Consider the following 17836-nt stretch of genomic DNA (forward strand, 5'->3'; position numbering starts at 1 on the left):
AATGAAGAAGTAGGTGTTTTTCTGGAATTCTCTTGCTTTTTCTAGGATCCAGTGGATGTTAACAATTTGACCTCTGATTCCTCTGCCTTCTTTAAATCCAGCTTGTATATCTGGAAGTTCTCAATTCAGATACTACTGAAACCTAGCTTGAAGGATTTTAAGGATTACCTTGCTAGCATGTGAAATGAGGACAACTGTGCAGTAGTTTGAACATTCTTTGGCATTGCCCTTATTTGGGATTGGAATGAAAACTGACTTTTTCAGTCCTGTGGCTACTACTGAGTTTTCCAAATATGCTAACATCCTGAATGCAGCACTTCAACAAAATCATCTTTTAGGATTTGAAATAGCACAGCTGGAATTCCATCACCTCTGCTAGCTTTGTTTGTAGTAATGCTTCCTAAGGATTACTTGATTTCAGACTCCCAGCATGTCTGGCTATCACACCATTGTAGTCCTTTTCTGTACAGTTCTGTGTCTTCTTGCCACCTCTTCTTAATCTCTTCTGCTTCTGTTAGGTTGTTGACTTTCCTGTCCTTTATTGTGTCCATCTTTGCATGAAATGTTCCCTTGGTATCTCTGGAGAAGGAAATGGCCACTCATCCCAGTATTCCTGCCTGGGAAATCCCATGGACAGAGGACCCTGGAGGGCTACAGTCCATGGGGTCACAAAAGAGTCTGACATGAGTTACCAACTAACAACAACAGTGCTCTACTCCATCATGGTGTCACAGTTTCCCTTTGGCAAGGAAATATAATCAGAAAAAAGTTGAGTTCCTAGATGTAGTGATATATTAATTTGATTATGTATAAGAGAAGCTTAAGACAATTACACTTGAGAAAAAGTGTGATAGCCAAGTATGACTGTCAGCTCAGTTCAGTTCAGTCGCTCGGTTGTGTCCGACCCTTTGCGACCCCATGAACCACAGCACGCCAGGCCTCCCTGTCCATCACCAAGTCCCGGAGTTTACCCAAACTCATGTCCATCGAGTTGGTGATGCCATCCAGCCATCTCATCCTCGGTTGTCCCTTTCTCCTCCTGCCCTCAATCCCTCCCAGCATCAGGGTTTTTTCCTATGAGTCAACTCTTCGCATGAGGTGGCCAAAGTATTGGAGTTTCAGCTTCAGCATCAGTCCTTTGAAAGAACACCGAGGACTAAGTATCTTCTTTAGGATGGACTGGTTGGATCTCCTTGCAGTCCAAGGGACTCTCAAGAGTCTTCTCCAACACCACAGTTCAAAAGCATCAATTCTTTGGCACTCAGTTTTCTTCACAGTCCAACTCTCACATCCATACATGACCACTGGAAAAACCATAGCCTTGACTAGACAGACCTTTGTTGGCAAAGTAATGTCTCTGCTTTTTAATATGCTAAGTTGGTCATAACTTTTCTTCCAAGGAGTAAGCGTCTTTTAATTTCATGGCTGCAATCACCATCTGCAGTGATTTTGGAGCCCCCAAAAATAAAGTCTGACACTGTTTCCCCATCTATTTGCCATGAAGTGATGGGACCAGATGCCATGATCTTTGTTTTCTGAATGTTGAGTTATAAGCCAACTTTTCACTGTCCTCTTTTACTTTCATCAAGAGGCTCTTTAGTTCCTTCTCACTTTCTGTCATAAGGGCGGTGTCATCTGCATATCTGAGGTTATTGGTATTTCTCCCAGCAGTCTTGATTCCAGCTGTGCTTCCTCCGGCCCAGCGTTTCTCATGATGTACTCTGCACACAAGTTAAATAAGCAGGGTGACAATATACAGCTTTGACCCGCTCCTTTTCCTATTTGGAACCAGTCTGTTGTTCCATGTCCAGTTCTAACTGTTGCTTCCTGATCTGCATATAGGTTTCTCAAAAGGCAGGTCAGGTGGTCCGGTATTCCCATCTCTTGAAGAATTTTCCACAGTTTTTTGTGATCCAAACAGTCAAAGGCTTTGGCATAGTCAATAAAGCAGAAATAGATGGTTTTCTGGAACTCTTGCTTTTTCGATGATCCAGCAGATGTTGGCAATTTGATCTCTGGTTCCTCTGCCTTTTCTAAAATCAGCTAGAACATCTAGAAGTTCATGGTTCACATATTGCTGAAGCCTTGCTTGGAGAATTATGAGCATTACTTTACTAGCATGTGAGATGAGTGCAATTGTGCGGTAGTTTGAGCATTCTTTGGCATTGCCTTTCTTTGGGATTGGAATGAAAACTGACCTTTTCCAGTCCTGTGGCCACTGCTGAGTTTTCCAAATTTGCTGGCATATTGAGTGCAAAACTTTTACAGCATCATCTTTCAGGATTTGAAATAGCTCAACTAGAATACCATCACCTCCACTAGCTTTGTTCATAGTGATGCTTTTGAAGGCCCACTTGACTTCATATTCCAGGATATCTGGCTCTAGGTGAGTGATCACATCATCATGATTATCTGGGTCGTGCAGATCTTTTTTTGTACAGTTCTTCTGTGTATTCTTGCCACCTCTTCTTAATATCTTTTGCTTCTGTTAGGCCCATACCATTTCTGTCCTTTATCAAGTCCATCTTTGCATGAAATGTTCCCTTGGTATCTCTAATTTTCTTGAAGCGCTCTCTAGTCTTTCCCATTCTGTTGTTTTCCTCTATTTCTTTACACTGATCGCTGAGGAAGGCTTTCTTATCTCTCCTTGCTATTCTTTGGAACTCTGCATTCAGATGCTTATATTTTCCTTTTCTCCTTTGCTTTTCACTTCTCTTCTTTTCACAGCTATTTGTAAGGCCTCCTCAGACAGCCATTTTTCTTTTTTGCATTTCTTTTCCATGGGGATGGTCTTGAAACCTGTTTCCTGTACAGTGTCCCAAACCTCAGTCCATAGTTCATCAGGCACTCTGTCTATCAGATCTAGTCCCTTAAATCTGTTTCTCACTTTCACTGTATAATCATAAGGGATTTGATTTAGGTTATACCTGAATGGTCTATTGGTTTTCCCTACTTTCTTCATTTCAGTCTGAATATGGCAATAAGGACTTAATGATCTGAGCCACAGTCAGCTCCCAGTCTTATTTTTGCTGACTATAGAGCTTATCCATCTTTGGTTGCAAAGAATATAATCAAGCTGATTTGGGTATTGACCATCTGGTGATGTCCATATGTAGAGTCTTCTCTTGTGTTGTTGGAAGAGGGTGTTTGCTATGACCAGTGTGTTCTCTTGGCAAAATTCTATTAGCCTTTGCCCTGCTTCATTCCGTATTCCAAGGCCAAATTTGCCTGTTACTCCAGGCGTTTCTTGACTTCCTACTTTTGCATTCCAGTCCCCTATAATGAAAAGGACATCTTTTTTGGGTGTTAGTTCTAAAAGATCTTGTAGGTCTTCATAGAACCGTTCAACTTCAGCTTCTAGCATGCTGAAGAGGCAAGCCTACAAATGGTGTGAAGCATTAATCTTGTGCTGATTCTTATGTCAGTGAAAGCTACATATTGTGTTTTCTTCTCTGAACTGCTGTATCCACTGTTGTATGTGAAGGGTCAGCACCCCAGAGATTGACCGATTTTCTTGATTTCACACAGAAGATCAAAATTCTATAAAGTCCATGAGCATTGTAATTGAACTATATCTGAATATATCTGAACTATATTCAGATTCTTTTGAATATTAGTGACTTGAACTTCAGAGTCTGAGGTTCCAGAGTAGTCATATTCCCCTGCTTTGACCACATAGATTGCCTTGGTGGTGGTGGTAGTTTAGTCACTAAGTCATGTCTAACTCTCACAACCCCATGGACTGTAGCCTGCTAGGCTCCTCTGTCCATGGAATTTCCCAGGAAAGAATACTTGAGTGGGTTTCCATTTCCTTCTCCAGAGGATCTTCCTGACCCAGGGATTGAACCCAGGTCTTCTGCATTGCAGGCAGATTCTTTATAGATTCAGCCACCAGGGAAGCCAGAGATTGCCTTAACAGAGAGGAAAATTTGCATTAGTATTCAGGTGCCTGTGTTCCCTGTAGAACTATTTTCCTAATATTGTGAGTTGAATTTCTATGTCCTCCATTTGTAACTCCTAACCTCTAGAGTAATGAGAAGCTGTGAAAAAGTTGGTATTGGGAGGTTTCAGTAGCCTTGCAGCTGGTTCAGTAAATGCATTTTCATCATTGGGTGAAGAATAAAATAGTACCCCATAAAAGTTTCTTGAAAAATGAACTGGAATTCCCTTAATAAAGAAGTACTATTACATGGATTTAAAGCAACCCCAGGAACAATACTTACAGAGTAGAGATTTATGATCCAAAATTGGGATGAAATGCCATTTGAATACTATGGTTCTTGGGAAATATGCTTTCAGAAATCCTTTATTAATGATTTGGATGTGAAATAACCATGAAAAATATACAGATTAGTAGGATGTGCTATAAGCATAAATCTAAGAGAAATAGTTCAAAAAGAGATGCTTAAGAATTGGGTACAGAGAAAAGAGTAATAAAAAGTGATATATTGTGCAAAAATAAAAACTAGAGGCTTGTGGAAAGAAAGACTATAGCAAACAGGGTGGCAAGCATTAAGATTAAATAATACTTTAAAAACAGAAAATTAGATGTGACCTGCAGTGATTTTTTTTAAGAATATATTTGAGTGGGAAGCATGGTGTAATTTAGAGATTATATTCAAATGTCACATCAAGATTGGGAACATATAGCCTCTTTCAGCATATATTGATTTACTCAAAAATACTTGGGTATATCTGGACCCTAATGAATGTCAGTCTATTTATAGGATTTCCAAAAAAAAAAAAAAAAAAAAAATCATTCAAGACTTGGAGGCACTGACATTCTGGAGTGAATTAGAAAAGTTATGCATTAATTAGACTAAAGGATCGAGTCAATTAGTATTGCTTTTGTCTATCAGAGTAATGTTAAATTAACTAACGTCTATTGTCTGCTACATGCTAGATGCTGTATTAAATGTTTTGTATGTCTTCATGCCTCATTTAATAATCATCTACCCTGTGAGAAAATGGAGACATTTTTGTTGTTGTTTTTTGTTTAGTTGTTAAGTCATGTCTGAGCTTTGCGACCCCATGCACTGCATCACCAACTCCTAAAGTTTACCCAAACTCATGATCATTGAGTTGGTGAAGCTATCTAACCATCTCATCCTCTGTTGCCCCCTTCTCCTGCCCTCAGTGGAGGCTTAGCATGTTAAAATATTAATATGAGATCAGGCAGTTCCTTGTGGCCTAGGTGTAATTCAAACCCTTGTCTATCAAACTAGTATAAGCAATCTTAGCCAATCTGTAATAATTGTTATTCAGTCACCCAGTTGTGTCCAACTGTTTGTGACCCCCACGGACTGCAGCACACCAGACCTCCCTGTCTTTCACTATCTCCTGGAGTTTGCCCATGTTCATGTTCATTGCATCAGTGATGCCATCCAACCATCTCATCCTCTGATGCCCTCTTCTCCTTCTGCCCTTGATCTTTCCCAGCATCAAGGACTTTTCAGTGAGTCATCTGATGCACACAGATGACTGGAGCTTCAGCATCAGTCCTTCCAGTGAATATTCAGGGTTGATCTCCCTTAAGATTGACTGGTTTGATCTCCTTGCTGTCCAAGGAACTTTCAGGAGTCTTTTCCAGCCCCACAGTTTGAAAGCATCAATTCTTTGGCACTCTGCCTTCTTTATAGTCCAGCTCTCACAACCGTACCTGACCACTGGGAAGACCATAGCCTTCACTATATGGCCCTTTGTTGGCAGAGTAATGTTCTCTGCTTTTCAACACATTGTCTAGGTGTCTAGGTTTGTCATCGCTTTTCCTGCCAAGAGGCAATCATTTTCTGATTTCAAGGCCTGCAGTCACCGTCCGCAGTGATTTTGGAGCCCAAGAAGAGGAAATCTGTCACTACTTCCACTCTTTTCTCTTCTACTTGTCATGCAGTAATGGGGCCGGATGCCATGATCTTAGTTTTTTTAATATTTAGTTTAAGTCAGCTCTTTTACTCTCCTCCTTCACTTTCATCAAGAGGCTCTTTAATTCCTCTTCTCTTTCGCCATTAGAGTGGTATCATCCACATACCTGAGGTTGTTGATGTTTCTGCTGCTATCTTGATTCCGGCTTGTAACTCACCCAGCCGGGCATTTCTCATGATGTGCTCAGTTTATAGGTTAAACAGTGTGACAGCAGACAGCCCTGTCGCACTCCTCTCTCCATCTTGAACCAATCAGTTGTTCCATACAGGGTACTAACTGTTGCTTCTTGACCCGCGTACAGATTTCTCAGGAGACAGGTAAGATTGTCTGGTAGTCCCATCTTTCTAAGAGCTTTCCACAGTTGGTCATCATCCACACAGTCAAAGCTTTAGTGTAGTCCATGAAACAGAAATAGATGTTCTCCTGAAATTCCTTTGCATTCTCTATAATCCAGCAAATGTTGGCAATTTGATCTCTAGTTCCTCTTCCTTTTCTAAACCCACCTTGGACATCTGGAAGTTCTTAGTTCGCATAAAGCTAAAGCCTAGCGTGCATTTTTTTCTATTGGAAAACTATGTAAATTTTATAGATTCTGCTTTGAATTCTTGGTAAAATTCAAGATTGGATTTAATGAAACTTATACAAGACAAAAAATGAAAGATAAACTGATTTATAAGGAGACTTAATTGTGAACAGAAAAAGAATATAAAAAAATGAATAATGCTATATCAATTCTAAAATTCCATTGCAGCAAAGAATGAAATACATACTGAAGAAAATAAATCAGAGATATTGAGGAAACACTTAGAATTTTTTGCTGAGAATGTAAAAGACAAGCCAGAAATGAAAATAGAAGCTAGTATATATATGAAGGTCAGAAACAGATCGATCTATAACAAATTTACCCAAAAAGATTTACAATGAAAAATGCACGAATGAACAAAGATTCATGCACAGGAAAATTGAAGGATATAAAGTAGGATATAAATTATTTCAAAGTATAATTAATGTATTACACTTATTCAGATGAAAATGATCTTTTTTTTATTAAAAAGGTTGTTGGCGCCCAGTGATGGTATGCACATTATAACACATACATACACACAGACACACATATATACACACAATGTGGCATTAAGATCTAGAAAGCAAAAAGGATAAATAAGCTGAAACAACGGGCACTTCTATGGTTTTTATGTTTTACATTTAGGTTTTTGCCTTTTTAGGATAAAGATTTCAACTTTTGCCCATCCAAACACATGGACATTTTAGGTAGTAATATACTGAACTGATAAAACTGCCAAAAAAAGACACTCCAAAACTATAGTTGGGAATATAAATTGATGAAAACAAATGTGATTCAATATTTTTAGTTCTTGGGGTTTATCCAAAGATAAATAATCATAGATATGCCAAAAAAATTACATAGATTATTAACTGAGTGTTATTACAGGAAAACACTGAAAACGTCAATGTACATGTCCAATATTAGGATGGCTGATTGATAGAATAGAATACACCAAGACTAGAATATATGTAGTCATAGGAAATGGAGAAGGCAATGGCAACCCACTCCAGTACTCTTGCCTGGGAAATCCCATGGACAGAACAGCCTGGTAGGCTATAGTCCATGGGGTCGTGAAGAGTTGGACACGACTGAGCGACTGAGCGACTTCACTTTTCACTTTCATTCACTGGAGAAGGAAATGGCAACCCACTCCAGTGTTCTTGCCTGGAGAATTCCAGGGACGGGGGAGCCTGGTGGGCTGCCGTCTATGGGGTCACACAGAGTCAGACATGACTGACGTGACTTAGCAGCAGCAGCAGTCATAGGAAATCAGTCATAATCTAGTAAGAGAAAACCAAGTTATAAAGCAATATGCTATAACAGTGGTCCTCAATCTTTTTGGCACTGGGGAACGGTTTCATGGAAGACAGTTTTCCTATGGGGAAGGTTTCTGGATGCCTCAAACGCAATATATTTATTGTGAACTTTATTTCCATTATTCTTACATCGCTCAGTTGGTAAAAAACCACCCTACAAAGGAGAGCCAGGTTCAATTCCTGGGTTGAGAAGATCCCCTGGAGAAGGGCATAGCAAGCAATTTCAGTCAATTCCAGTATTCTTGCCTGGAGAACTCCATGGACAGAGGAGCCTGGTGGGTTACAGTCCATGGGGTCGCAGAGTTGGACACCAATGAGCAACTAACACCATCTCAGATCATCAGGCATCAAATCCCAGAAGTTGGGGACCCCTGTGCTATATAGTATGTTAATAATATAGTGATTGAAAGTGATTTTTATTTTCTTTTTTGTGTTTGTCCTAGAAGTGCCAACAATATTCAGTGTTATGATTAAGAATACTTTTATTTTGGGAGTTCATTGCGAATAAAGCAGAGAAAATTTCAGGTTTTGCTGTGGTTACTATTTTCAGTTTTATTACTGTTTTAATTAATTTTTCTTTCATGACTTTAAAAATATTGCAACATTTTAAAGTTATTTTATGAAAAATGTTTTTAGCCCAGCAGACTATATTTCTGATTTTATAATGAAAGTTATTGACATATATATTTATTTAAACATTTACATACACATACACTTTTAATTATGAAGTCAATTGTCCTTTTTGTACTATGGTAGCTGATTTTTTTTTTAATCACTAAAATTTTAAGAAAGAAAAAAAAAGGTATGATAATGAGGAAATTGCTCCTGATAGTCATTTTTAAGGAAAGTGATTGGAGTTTTCAGTCTGTCTGCCCTCTGATGGAGAAGGCTAAAACTCTTATGGAAGCTTCCTGATGGAAGAGACTAATTGAGGGGGAAACTGGTTCTTGTTATGATGGGCGGGGCCATGCTCAATAAATCTTTAATCCAAGTTTCTGTTGACAGGTAGAGCTGTTCCCTCCCTGTTATTTACCTGGGGCCAAATCACTTTCACCTTCATGCATTGGAGAAGGAAATGGCAACCCACTCCAGTGTTCTTGCCTAGAGAATCTCAGGGACGGGGGAGCCTGGTGGACTGCAGTCTATGGGATCACACAGAGTTGGGCACGACTGAAGCAACTTAGTAGCAGCAGCAGCAAACTATGGTGGCCCCACAGCCTTGTCTAACTCAATGAAACTATGAGCCATGCCATGTAGGGCTAACTAAGACAGACTGTTCCTGGTGAAGAGTTCTGACAAAATGTGGTCCACTGGAGAAGGGAATGGCGAACCACTTCAGTATTCTTGCCTTGAGAAACCCATGAACTGTATGAAAAGGCTACAGGATAGAACACTGAAAGATGAACTCCCCAGGTCAGTAGGTGCCCAATATGCTACTGGAGATCAGTGGAGAAGTAACGCCAGAAAGAATAAAGAGACAGAGCCAAAGCAAAAGAACACCCAGTTGTGGATGTGACTGGTGTTAGAAGCAGAGTTCTATGCTCTAAAGAGCAATATAGCAAAGGAACCTGGAATGTAAGGTCTATGAATCAAGGCAAATTGGAAGTGGTCAAACGAGATGTCGAGAGTGAACATTGACATTTTAGGAATCAGCAAACTAAAATAGACTGGAATGGGTGAATTTAATTCAGATGACCATTATATCTACTACTGTGAGCAAGAAATGGAATAGCTTTCATAGTCAACAGAACAGTCTGAAATGCAGTACTTGGATGCAATCACAAAAATGACAGAATGATCTCTGTTTGTTGCCAAGGCAAACCATTCAGTATCACGGTACTTGAAATCTATGCTCCAACCAGTAGTGCTGAAGAAGCTGAAGTTGAAAGGCTCTGTGAAGACCTATAAGACCTTTTAGAACTAACACCCCAAAAATATGTCCTTTTCATTATAGGGGACTGGAATGCAAAAGTAGGAAATCAAGAAACACCTGGAGTAACAGGCAAATTTTACCTTTGAGTACAGAATGAATAGGGCAAAGGCTAATAGAGTTTTGCCAAGAGAACACACTGGTCACAGCAAACACCCTCTTTCAACAACACAAGAGAACACTCTACATATGGACACACCAGATGGTCAATACCGAAATCAGATTGATTATATTCTTTGCAGCCAAAGCAGGAGAAGCTCTATACAGTCAGCAAAATCAAGACCAGGAGCTGAATGTGGCTCAGATCATGAACTCCTTATTGCCAAATTCAGACTTAAATTGAAGAAAGTGGGGAAAACCACTAGAACATTCAGGTATGACCTAAACCAAATCCCTTATGATTATACAGTGGAGGTGAGATAAATACAAGGGATTAGATCTGATAGAATCTCTGAAGAACTGTGGGCAGAGGTACATGACATTGTACAGGAGGCAGTGATTAAGACCATCCTCAAGAAAAAGAAATGCAAAAAATGCAAAATGGCTGTCTGAGGAGACCTTACAAATAGCTGTGCAAAGAAGAGAAGTGAAAGGCAAAGGAGAAAAGGAAAGATATAAGCATCTAAATGCAGAGTTCCAAAGAATAGCAAGGAGAGATAAGAAAGCCTTCCTCAGTGATCAGTGCAAAGAAATAGAGGAAAACAATAGAATGGGAAAGACTAGAGATCTCTTCAAGAAAATTAGAGATACCAAGGGAACATTTCATGCAAAGATGGGCACAAGAAAGGACAGAAAAGGTATGGAACTAACAGAAGCAAAATATATTAAGAAGAGGTGGCAAGAATACACAAAAGAACTATTAAAAAAAAAAAAAAAAGATCTTCATGACACGGATAATCATGATGGTATGATCCCTCACCTAGAGCCAGACATCCTGGAATGTGAAGTCAAATGGGCCTTAAGAAGCATCACGACAAACAAAGCTAGTGGAGGTGATGGAATTCCAGTTGACCTATTTCAAATCCTAAAAGATGATGCTGTGAAAGTGCTGCACTCAATGTGCCAGGAAATTTGGAAAACTAAGCAATGGCCACAACAGACTAGTTCCAAATAGGAACCAGTCAAGGCTGTATATTGCCACCCTGCTTATTTAACTTATATGCAGAGTACATCATGAGAAACGCTGAACTGGAAAAAACACAAGCTGGAATCAAGATTGCCAGGAGAAATATCAATAATCTCAGATATGTAGATGACACCACCCTTATGGCAGAAAGTAAAGAGGAACTAAAAAGCCTCTTGATGAAAGTGAAAGAGGAGAGTGAAAAAGTTGGCTTAAAGCTCAACATTCAGAAAACGAAGATCATGGCATCTGGTCCCATCACTTCATGGGAAATAGATGGGGAAACAGTGGAAACAGTGTCAGACTTTATTTTTTTGGGCTCCAAAATCACTGCAGATGGTGACTGCAGTCATGAAATTAAAAGATGCTTACTCCTTGGAAGGAAAGTTATGACCAACCTAGATAGCATATTCAAAAGCAGAGACATTACTTTGCCAACAAAGGTCTGTCTAGTCAAGGCTATGGTTTTTCCAGTAGTCATGTATGGATGTGAGAGTTGGACTGTGAAGAAAACTGAGTGCCAAAGAATTGATGCTTTTGAACTGTGGTGTTGGAGAAGACTCTTGAGAGTCCCTTGGACTGCAAGGAGATCCAACCAGTCCATTCTAAAGGAGATCAGTCCTGGGTGTTCTTTGGAAGGAATGATGCTAAAGCTGAAATTCCAGTACTTTGGCCACCTCATGCAAAGAGTTGACTCATTGGAAAATATTCTGATGCTGGGAGGCATTGGGGGCAGGAGGAGAAGGGGACGACAGAGGATGAGATGGCTGGGTGGCATCACCGAGTTGATGGACGTGAGTTTGAGTGAATTCAAGGAGTTGGTGATGGACAGGGAGGCCTGGCGTGCTGCAGTTCATGGGGTCGCAAAGAGTCAGACATGACTGAGCGACTGAACTGAACTGAAGCAGTGGCCACAGGACTGGAAAAGGACAGTTTTCATTCTCATCCCAAAGAATGACAACGCAAAGAATGGTCAAACTACCGCACAAATGCACAAAATTCTCCAAGCCAGGTTTCAACAGTATGTGAACTGTGAACTTCCAGATATTCAAGCTGGTTTTAGAAAAGGCAGAGGAACCAGAGATCAAATTGCCAACATCCATCAGATCATTGAAAAAGCAAGAGAGTTCCAGAAAAACATCTACTTCTCCTTTATTGACTACACTAAAGGCTTTTACTGTGTGGATCACAACAAACTGGAAAATTCTGAAAGAGATACCAATACCAGACCACCTGACCTGCCTCTTGAGAAATCTGTATGCAGGTCAGGAAGCAACAGTTAGAACTGGACATGGAACAACAGACTGGCTCCAAGGGGAAGGAGTATGTCAAGGCTTATTTATATTGTCACCCTGCTTATTTAACTTCCATGCCGAGTACATCATGAAAAACACTGGACTGGATTAAGCACAAGCTGGAATCAAGATTGCCAGCGAAATGTCAATAACCTCATATATGCAGATGACACCACCCTTATGGCAAAAAGCGAAGAAGAACTAAAGAGCCTCTTGATGAAAGTGAAAGTGAGTGAAAAAGTTAGCTTAAAACTCAATATTCATAAAACTAAGATCATGGCATCTGGTCCCATCACTTCATGGCAAATAGACAGGGAAACGGTGGAAAACTATTTTGGGGAGCTCCAAAATCACTGTAGATGATGATTGCAGCCATGAAGTAAAAGATGCGTGCTCCTTGGAAGGAAAGTGATGACCATCTAGACAGCATATTAAAAAGCAGAAACATTACATTACCAACAAAGGTCCATCTAGTCAAAGCTATGGTTTTTCATGTAGTCATGTATGGATGTGAGAATTGGACTATAAAGAAAGCTGAGCAGTGAAGAATTGATGCTTTTGAACTGTCGTGTTGGAGAAGACTCTTGAGAGTCCCTTGGACTGCAAGGAGATCCAACCAGTCCATCCTGAAGGAAATCAGTCCTGAATATTCATTGGAGGGACTGATGCTGAAGCTGAAACTCCAATACTTGGGCCACCTGATGGAAAGAACTGACTCTTTTGAAAAGACCCTTATGCTGGGAAAGATTGAGGGCAGGAGGAGAAGGGGACAACAGAGGATGAGATGGTTGGATGGCATCACCGACTCAATGGTCATGAGTTTGGGTAAACTCCAGGAGTTGGTGATGAACAGGGAGGCCTCGAGTGCTGCAATCCACGGGGTCACAGAGTCGGACATGACTGAGTGACTGAACTGAACTGAAGGGAAGTGAATCTAACACCTGCAATTTTTTTCTTGTAAGGACAACCCAAAGCTAATTTTTTAAAGTACCTTTCTTGTTTTTCAAGTCACTAAGTCATATTCAACCCTTTGCGACCCCATAGACTGCAGCATGTCCCGCTCCCCTCTCCTCTACTATCTCCCAGAGTTTGCTCAAATTTATGTCCATTGAGTTAGTGATGCTTTCTAACCATCTCATCCTCTGCCACCCACTTCTCATCATGCTTTCAATCTTTCCCAGCATCAGGGTCTTTTCCATCAGGTATCCAAAGTACTGGAGTGAATTTTAGGGTTGATTTCCTTTAGGATGGACTGCTTTGATATCCTTACAGTCCAAGGGACTCTCAAGAGTCTTCTCCACCACCACAGTTCAGAAGCAAGAATCCTTTAGCACTCAGCCTTCTTTATGGTCCAACTCTCATATCCATACATGACTACTGGAAAAACCATAGCCTTGACTAGATGGACCTTTGTCAGCAAAATAATCTCTCTGCTTTTTAATATGCTGTCTAGGTGGGTCATAACTTTCCTTTCAAGGAGTAAGCGTCTTTTAATTTCATGGCTACAGTCACTGTCCACAGTGATTTTGGAGCCCAAGAAAATAAAATCTGTCACTGTTTACCCATCTATTTGCCATGAAGGGATGGAATTGGATTCCATGATTTTAATGTTTTGAATGTTGAGTTTTAAGCCAACTTTTTCACTCTCTTCTTTCAGCCCCATTAGGAGGCTCATCAAGAGGCTTTCTGCCTCTTTCCTCTTCACTTTCTGCCATTAGAGTGGTATCATCTGCATATGTGAGGCTGTTGGTATTTTCTGCCAGCAGTATTGATTCCAATTCGTGATTCATCCAGCCTGGCATTTCACATGATGTACTCTGCACAGAAGTTAAATAAGCAAGGTGACAATATACAGCCTTGTCATACTCCATCCCGAATTTTGAACCAGTCTTTTGTTCCCTGTCTGGTTCTAACTGTTGCTTCTTGACCTGCATACAGGTTTCTCAGGAGGCAGATAAGGTGGTCTGGTATTCCCATCCCTTAAGAATTTCCACAGTTTGTTGTGATCCATACAGTCAAAGGCTGTACAGTCAGTAAAGCAGAAGTAAATGTTTTTCTGGAATTCCCTTACTTTTTCTATGATCCCACAGATCTTGGCAATTTGATCTATGGCTCTTCTGCCTTTTCTAAACCCATCTTGTACATCTGAAAGTTCTTCATTCACATACTGCTGAAGCCTAGCCTGAAAGATTTTGAGTCCTCACTAGCAGAAGAGGTGAGTGCAACTTTACAGTAGTTTGAACATTCTTTGGCATTGCCCTTCTTTGGGATTGAAATGCAAACTGACCTTTTCCAGTCCTGTGGCCACTACTGAGTTTTCAAAATTTGCTGACATATTGAGTGTTGCATTTTAACAGCAGCATCTTTCTGGGATTTTATATAGCTCAGCCAAAGCACTCTTTCTCTTACTTTATTCAAACTGAGTCATTTATGCCCTTTTATCTACTGTAACTAAGAATTTAGATTGACTTTTATGATAGCAGTCTAGGAAATATAATATAAGGAGGAAAAACTACTTGTTTTTACAAAACTTGTGAGGCCAAGGGACAATGGTGCAAAATTTTTGCTAAAAACAGAGGTCCTCAATAAAATAGAAACATGTTCTGTTGCAGTATTTGTCAGAGTACATCTGTTTGTTAGGTGGTTACATTTTAAATCTTTATTCAGGATAAAACTGCACTAAAATCGGGTGATTTACTTCATAAGGTAATATTGATAACCAAGTAACTTTCTCTTCGATATATCTTTCAAAAAGATAAATATAAATTCATCTCAGAGTGTAAAGAATTTAGCTAAGGACATTGATAGATAAATAAATCTCTGTACAAAGCTATTAAAAAGAAAAAATATTATATATGTGTGTATCATATAATCAAACAGATGAATGTGCATACATAGATATAATGAAACAAAAAGATTGTAATATTTATATTCTGAACATGACTGTAAAATAAAAGAATAAAGATTATAATGAGTAATGTTTGTTTAGAGTAACTTTTCTAATTCTTGAGGGGGAAGGGAAAATATCCTAACATGAAAGTCTTTTTTATTATAAAGTAGATAATTACTGAAATATGCTGACAGTATTTAGTGATATATATAAATTCATAATGCTGCAGTAACCCTGGTTTTATATTTTATATGCATAGAGTGCAATATATGATACTAAAGGTAGATGCAAAGTGGGTTTATTATCCTTTGGTAGGGTTAAAAGGTTTTAGTCTAGAGTCTTTTAAGTTCCTTTAGATAGAGAGTTTGTGTGTGTACATCTCAGATACCTTCTTAAATACATGGAATTACAGTGGATACTCATGGGTATTTAAAAAATAGCTTTCTTGGTATATTTGAAGGGCACATTTGAACCCAACTATGAATCTGAGGACACATTTTAGTGAAATTTTCTTTTGTGCCATATCTATTGAACACCATCTAAATCACGTATTAGTTTTTTCTCTTAGAGATGATTCCTCAACTTTGTTGACAACATTTCTAGTCCTTTTTAGTATTCCAACTCAGTGTTTTCTTCCTGTACCATGTGCTGAATTAACTGAAATGGGAGTACCCTTTTCCTAATGGTTTTCTGTCTCCTCTATGTAGAATACCATTTCCTCAGCTTTCTCACTGCTGTCACCATGTGTGGAAATGCTGCTTCCTCCACAGCATTGTGATCATAGCTAGCAACACTGGCAGATACTTCAGAGTTGCTGAGAAACTAGATTTTTCGGTGTGGGATTTCTTTCTTTTAAATTTTTTATTGAAGTGTAGTTGATTTACAGTGTTGTGTGAGTTTTAAGTGTACAGCAATGTGAATCAGATACACATGTAAAACTAACACAAAAACAATAAATATGAAGGGACACATAAGTTAGCGGCAGAATAATAAGCATCTTCAACAGGCTTTACAAATCTAGAATGATTTCTCAAAGCCAAAGTGAGAAGCCAGCCACTTAGTTCAACCACCTGCCAAAAATATAGCATAAAAATCCAAGGTAGAGATTTCACGTTAAAAATCTTCCTTTCAGGAAGTTTTAATAAAATTAAAAATACAAAAATTTCTTTCCAACAATGATTAAACTTAACAAACAATAAACATTAAAAGGGAATGAATCTAATTTCTAAATAGGTGAATATGAATCCCCCAACCCAGATATTATGTAGAGATTAAGAAGGGAATTGCAAACCACTTCAGTATTCTTGTCTTGAGAACCCCATTTGCCCTATTATGAAAAGGCAAAAAAATATGGTACTGAAAGAGGAACTCTGAGGTCGATAGGTGTTCAGTATGCTACTGGAGATAAGTGGAGAAATAACTCCAGAAAGGATGAAGAGATGGAGCCAAAGAAAAAACAGTGCCCAATTGTGGATGTGACTGGTGATGGAAGCAAAGTCCAATGCCATAAAGAACAATATTGCATAGGAACCTGGAATGTTAGATCCATGAATCAGGGTAAATTGGAAGTAGTCAAACAGGAGATAGAAAGACTGAACTTTGACATTTTAGGAATCAGTGAACTCAAATGGACTGGAATGGGTGAATTTAATTCAGATGACCATTATATCTACTACTGTGGGCAAGAATCCCTTAGAAGAGATGGAGTAACCCTCACAGTCAACTGAAGAGCCCGAAATGTAGTACTTGGATGCAATCTCAAAGACGACAGAATAATCTCTGTTCATTTCCAAGGCAAACCATTCAGTATCACAGTAATCCAAGTCTATGCCCCAACCACTAATGCCAAAGAAGCTGATGTTGAATGGTTCTATGAAGACCTACAAGACCTTCCAGAACTAACTGCCCAAAAGATGTCCTTTTCATCATAGGGGACTAGAATGCAAAAGTAGGAAGTCAAGAGATACCTGGAGTAATAGGAAAATTTGATCTTGGAGTACAAAATGAAGCAGGGCAAAGGTTAACAGTTTTTCCAAGAGAACACACTGGTCATAACAAACACCCTCTTCCAACAACACAAGAGATGACTCTACACATGGACATCACCAGATGGTTAATACCAAAATCAGATTGATTATATTCTTTCCAGTCGAAGATGGAGAAACTCTGTATAGTCAGCAAAAACTGAAAAAATGAAAAGGTCAATTTTTGTTCCAATCCCAAAGGCAATGCCAAGGAATGCTCAAACTACTGTACCATTGCACTCATCTCACATTCCAGCAAAGTAATGCTCAAAATTCTCCAAGCTAGGTTTCAACAGTACATGAACCGAGAACTTTCAGATGTAAAGGTGGATTTATAAAAGGCAGAGGAACCAGAGAGTGAATTAACCAACATCCACTGGATCATAGAAAAAGCAAGAGAATTCCAGAAAAGTGTCTACTTCTGCTTTATTGACTACACTACAGCCTTTGACTGTGTGGTTCACAGCAAACTGTGGAGCATTAAAGAGATGGGAATATCAGACCACCTGACCTGCCTCCTGAGAAATCTGTATGCAGGTCAAGAAGCAAGGGAACTGGACATGGAACAATGGACTGGTTCCAAATTGGGGAAGGAGTATGTCAAGACTGTATATTGTCACCCTGCTTATTTAACTTCCATGCAGAGTACAAGATGTGAAATGCTGGGCTGGAGGGAAGCACAAGCTGGAATCAAGATTGCCGGGAGAAATATCAATAACCTCAGATATGGAGATGACACCACCCTTATGGCAGAAACCAAAGATCCTC

At 39.3% G+C, this 17836-nt stretch overlaps 1 protein-coding gene and 1 long non-coding RNA gene across 4 annotated transcripts in view; both read left to right on the top strand.

Annotated features, from left to right (window-relative positions):
• LOC129658915 (uncharacterized) overlaps nt 1–8331 on the top strand; it is a 54973-nt gene extending 46642 nt beyond the window's left edge. The window contains exon 2 of the long non-coding RNA XR_008717581.1: nt 7945–8331. This is a non-coding gene — a long non-coding RNA (uncharacterized LOC129658915). The remainder of the gene's footprint in view (nt 1–7944) is intronic.
• Nucleotides 1–17836, top strand: part of PHYHIPL (phytanoyl-CoA 2-hydroxylase interacting protein like) — a 105809-nt gene that overhangs the window by 54699 nt on the left and 33274 nt on the right. Inside the window, exon 1 of one of the 3 annotated variants that reach the window (XM_055589605.1) lies at nt 14245–14369. The exons of the other annotated variants lie outside the window; for them this stretch is intronic. The gene's annotated coding sequence lies outside the window, so the exon portion shown is untranslated. Of the gene's footprint in view, nt 1–14244; nt 14370–17836 lie in introns of those variants that run through there. 3 annotated transcript variants of the gene reach the window in all.

Source organism: Bubalus kerabau, chromosome 1 (genome assembly GCF_029407905.1).
Source record: "Bubalus kerabau isolate K-KA32 ecotype Philippines breed swamp buffalo chromosome 1, PCC_UOA_SB_1v2, whole genome shotgun sequence".
Taxonomy (NCBI): Eukaryota; Metazoa; Chordata; class Mammalia; order Artiodactyla; family Bovidae; genus Bubalus; species Bubalus kerabau.